Consider the following 5,782-nt stretch of genomic DNA (forward strand, 5'->3'; position numbering starts at 1 on the left):
ATTTGAGTGTACCTTTCTGTATGTTTTATTAACTACACCCATTTGAGTGTACCTTTCTGTATGTTTTATTAACTACACCCATTTGAGTGTACCTTTCTTTATGTTTTATTAACTACACCCATTAGAGTATACCTTTCTTTATGTTTTATTAATTACACCCATTAGAGTATACCTTTCTTTATGTTTTATTAACTACACCCATTAGAGTATACCTTTCTTTATGTTTTATTAATTACACCCATTAGAGTATACCTTTCTTTATGTTTTATAAACCAGTGAGGAAATACTTTTTCTTAAAAATTTAAAGCCAATCAGTAGTAAGTACAAGTATGATATCTTCATTTAATATGTATAAAGTCTTCTAAAATAAATGTTTTATTTGATAATTTGAAAAATTCCCACATGTGTATCATATAAGTGTTTGATTAAACAACCAAAAGCAATGTTGAATTATGACAAAGACAAAGAAAGCAGCAGGATACGTTAAGAATGTTGAATTATGACAAAGACAAAGAAAGGAACACAGACTTTAAAATGTTGAATATTTATACCTTGTATAACTGTAAATTTAATTCAGCAGGATACGTTAAGAATGTTGAATTATGACAAAGAAAGCAGCAGGATACGTTAAGAATGTTGAATTATGACAAAGATAAAGAAAGCAGTAGGATACGTTAAGTTAGTAGATCTTAGTATTGATTAATGTAAGGGTGTATAAATAATAATGAAACATGATGAACATTAAAATATATTGTACAGCCATAACTATCTAACGAATATCCAATTATTATGAAGATTTTATTACATATTGTATAAAATGCAGGACTCAGATATGTACATGTTGAACATTAAAATATATTGTACAGCCATAACTATCTAGCCAATATCCAATTATTATGAAGATTTTATTACATATTGTATAAAATGCAGGACTCAGATATGTGCAGTTAAATCCTAATAGACAAAATCAAGTTTTAATAATTCAAAGCATTTATTTTACAAATCTCTGCAAAATTTTAAAATATCACTAATATTTTCCCCTTGATCTTTTTTATTGCTGATTTCATTCTAATAGCATACCTAATTTGTTTTATAAAGATTTTATTGTTCTTCAGCAAATTTTTAATTAATTTAGGTGCAGACTAGCACTTAGTCGAGCTGAATGAAGAGAGTTGGTGTTAAAGTGTCTAGTGATAAATGTTAATTTGTTATTTTAAATATTCAGACTCCTGAGATGTATCAACAGACCTGACTTTTTAACACGTGGGAAAGGCCCACTACGAAATTTCCCAGTAGTCTGATCAGACTGTCTAAGTTTGACTGAATTATTTTATAGTTGACTCACAAACTCTTGGAAGAAAAAAATATTGAAAAATACAAAGTATATTTAGTCCAAATAATCATGCACATTAATTTGTAAAGGCTGTAAAATATGCAAAATAAAAAGTATATCTCCATTCGTACCTGCAGTGTACAACTATGGGGCCTCCATCCGATGGATTGGCAGAAGAAGATTTCTGAATAAAGCTTAGAACAGGCAAGGGATGGTCAGGGACTCCGTGGTCGGGCCAGTTGGTGTAGTGGTACTGTAACACAGTTCTTTCTGCACATTGTTTCTGTGATTAACAATACATAATCAGTAAGAATAAACCATGAATAAACCAGATAACAATTACATGACAAGCACTGTTGGGTTAATCAGAGTTATATCTTATAGCTTTTCATACTTATAGCTATTTATATATAAACACATACAAAGTGCACCTGTAGAATAGGGTATTATTATTATCTAAATGAGAATAACTATTGGTAGTGAAGTATGGACACTCCTAGGAATCCTGTTATTTTCTCAGTGACAGGATGTTAAGTACACAAATGACAATATGCGTAAAGTTACTCTATATGGAACAAAATGCTACCTCTAAAGTGTTTTGATGTATGTACTTTATTATAAGGTTTTTTCCAACCCGTGAAACAGATAGTATTTTTCTTTGGTGATCAATTCCACAAACTCACTTTTTTCATTTTAACATTTCGAATGCTAAAAGTTCGGAGAGTGTAAGTGGCCATGACCAGCTCATACAGCAACTTCACTTGAATTATCCCATATGTTTCAACCCCTTCTTTAGGCCAGTACATGTCACACTTTCTCTATAAGGCAATAAATACAATTAATAAGTTTAAAACAATGGTTTTAAGAAAGGCAATGACATAAAAATATTGTAATTTTTTTTACTGATAATAATAATGTAAGTAAATAATGGAAACGTGTATATAAAAATAAACAGATTCAGCTTATTAAGTAAAACAAATTAACTCAGAAGATGGGTACCAAAAATTTCAAATGCAAAAAATTATTTTACATTTAGCATTCAAGTTTTCATTTAATTAGGACCAGCTGAAAATTAAAACTGGTGAAATATTTGTTGAAGGGAACTTTACAAAATTGAATAGCAGGAGTAGTTGCTTGTTTACAAGGAAGTATACTCTGATACAACTTAATAAACTCTTTCCTGTTGCCATATGCATATTTTTGTCCCTCTATAGAGCACTGCCATCTTGAATTTTGTAGCACCATCAAGAAATGGTATATTTCTCTTAAAATTGCCCAAAATTTACCAGTTTTCAAGTTTCAGACAATAACCAAAATAATAAAACATGTTTCTTCTTGTTATTTATTGTGTATCTAAAAATAAACGTGGCACTGGAAGGGTCAAATTCATTTTTATGTGTGACAGTAAAAGAAGAAAACCAATTATATTAAATATTTTGAGATAAAAATAATTCATCAAAAAATTAACATAACATTTAACAACATGAAATATACAAATAAAATAGTTAAAGTATTTTATGAAATCAGCTGTTATTGTTGTCATTCATAAAAATCTGTTGTTAGTGTCAGGTTTTTGTTTAAAACTATCATACAGTATGTGAAATGGTCTTTTTTAAAGTTACATGTCCACGTGCCAGATTCTGTATCTTAAAAGTTACTCAATTCATACATAATTTACACATGTTTCAAGACCTCAGGTTGGAAGTCTTATATGCTCTTATAAACTCTTGGATAAGTAATACTAGTTTTGTTGTATAGTTTTTCTTAAACAAGATATATCGAACTCACTTCCGTTTCTAAATATTTCTTAGAACATAGATCTCAGAATAAAATTTTGTATGTAAAATAGATATATGCACGTATTGAGCAATTGTATAGTTAAAATTGATTTGAAAAGTAAGTTAAATACATAATAAAATAATAGTAGTGCTGTATATGCATGTATAATACATACTGGAAACAATTCTACTACATATCTTTCAAGTCTAATGTTACATACTACTAAAATCAAGGTCAACAAATCTTTCTATAAAAAACAAAAATTTAATACCGTAACGAAAAGGAAATGAAATTTAAAAACACAATAACAAAAAAAAAGGTTTAAACAGAAATAAAACTTTGTAAAGGGGTCAGAAGAAGAAGGATATAGGTAGTATCATACTTACAGTGTCTTCCGATTCAGAAGTGCAAGGCTGAGCATGCAAGAGAGCAAAACAACATGCCTAATCAGTTGACCTTGCAATAATGCTTTCTACATCAGCAATCTACAAAGCTGTTTTGATTTTATACCAGAAGAGGTAGAATTACAGTAGATTCAAGAATAATCCTAATACAAAGAAAGATTTAAATACTAGCCACTTCAACTGTTTTGTTCTTTTCTCTTTTATCATCTAACCTTTAACTTGTGAAGTTTAAATTGAACATCATCATCATTGACTTCATACGTAGTTTTGATGAAGTTTTAAACTATGTTTATGCCGTCAATCTTATCATTAATATAGTAGAGCATCAGAACTGTGATGATAAAACTGCTATTAAAATCACAACATTTCACTAATTAACATTTCTGTTTTACCTATACACATGTTACTCTTTCTTCATAATTAATGTAATGAACTTCCCAAATATCACATTGAACTTCTTTGAATAAGAAAAGGTATAAAACAGAATCTTTGTTTTTTTATTGCCAGAGAAAATCTGAATATCACCTCTATACCAAAGATAGTTCCTTTGAGCAGGAGGTGGTGATTAACTCAGTATATGTTTCAGCAGGTTATGTAGTGACTGTTATACAAAGAATATTTGATGCTTTCACAGAAAAATAATTTTCAGTGTATTTTAATATATTCTTCTAATAAAGCAAACACTTCAATAGAAATACATTGTTTTTGATGTTCTTATAAATATAAATATCAAGTGGTCTTCTTATTCATGCTTTACCAAAAACTAAAATATATGTCAATTACAATTTCAAAATATATTTTACACCATCACATTTTCTCATCATACTTGGCTTCTAAGCTAAAATAAATAAAATCACTAATTATGACAAAGAAAGCAGCAGGATACGTTAAGAATGTTGAATTATGACAAAGAAAGCAGCAGGATACGTTAAGAATGTTGAATTATGACAAAGAAAGCAGCAGGATACGTTAAGAATGTTGAATTATGACAAAGAAATCAGCAGGATATGTTAAGAATGTTGAATTATGACAAAGACAAAGAAAGCAGTAGGATACGTTAAGAATGTTGAATTATGACAAAGAAATCAGCAGGATACGTTAAGAATGTTGAATTATGACAAAGACAAAGAAAGCAGTAGGATACGTTAAGAATGTTCAATTATGACAAAGAAAGTATACAAAACCTATATTCCATTAAAACACTACCTATATTCCATTAAAACACTACTATACAAAACTTATGTTCCATTAAAACGTTACTATACAAAACCTATGTTCCATTAAAACACTACTATATAAAACCTATATTCCATTAAAACACTACTATATAAAACCTATGTTCCATTACAACACTACTATACAAAACCTATATTCCATATATAAAACCTATATTCCATTAAAACACTAATATACAAAACCTATATTCCATTAAAACACTACTATACAAAACCTATGTTCCATTAAAACACTAATATACAAAACCTATATTCCATTAAAACACTAAGTTAAGTTTAGTTTCAAACTATCAGAAGAAGTATGTAGCGTGTAGACAACTTACCTCGGTCTGAACCAAGTAGTTTCTCTGGTGTCTAATGTGAGTTAGAAAACCGTAAATATTCACACTTTGTTGATACTTGATTTGCTTCAGCATTGCATCAATAACGATATAGGTTCCAGTCCGCCCAACACCAGCACTTTAGTGGAAGAAAAAACAGTGACAGTAGTATATACTAGTAAGTAAACATAATTATCCTTGTGAGACCTAGTACATGAGATTTGTCCCTTAAAAAACACCAGGGTTTTCAATTATTTGTTATTTGAAATAACACCCACAGATGTTCTTCATTGAAATCTGTTGTTCCTTGTACAAAATAGTATATCTAACAATTGGGTTTTTGTTTGTTACCAACACATTTAGTATTGAAATAAGCATAACATACAAAGGTCTTGTGATGCTTTTAAACCACACTTACCTGGGAAGTTATGAAGAGTAATACACAAATTTTACTACTATAAAAACACAACTATACAAAACTTATATTCCATTAAAACACTACTATACAAAACCTATGTTCCATTAAAACACTACTATACAAAACCTATGTTCCATTAAAACACTACTATACAAAACCTATATTCCATTAAAACACTAATATACAAAACCTATGTTCCATTAAAACACTACTATACAAAACCTATGTTCCATTAAAACACTACTATACAAAACCTATATTCCATTAAAACACTACAAAAGTGTGAATATATA

At 29.0% G+C, this 5,782-nt stretch overlaps 1 pseudogene; it reads right to left on the reverse strand.

Annotated features, from left to right (window-relative positions):
• Window positions 1-5,782, reverse strand: part of LOC106467330 — an 88,527-nt pseudogene that overhangs the window by 13,895 nt on the left and 68,850 nt on the right.

The sequence above is a fragment of the Limulus polyphemus genome, unplaced genomic scaffold (assembly GCF_000517525.1).
Source record: "Limulus polyphemus unplaced genomic scaffold, Limulus_polyphemus-2.1.2 Scaffold2570, whole genome shotgun sequence".
Taxonomy (NCBI): Eukaryota; Metazoa; Arthropoda; class Merostomata; order Xiphosura; family Limulidae; genus Limulus; species Limulus polyphemus.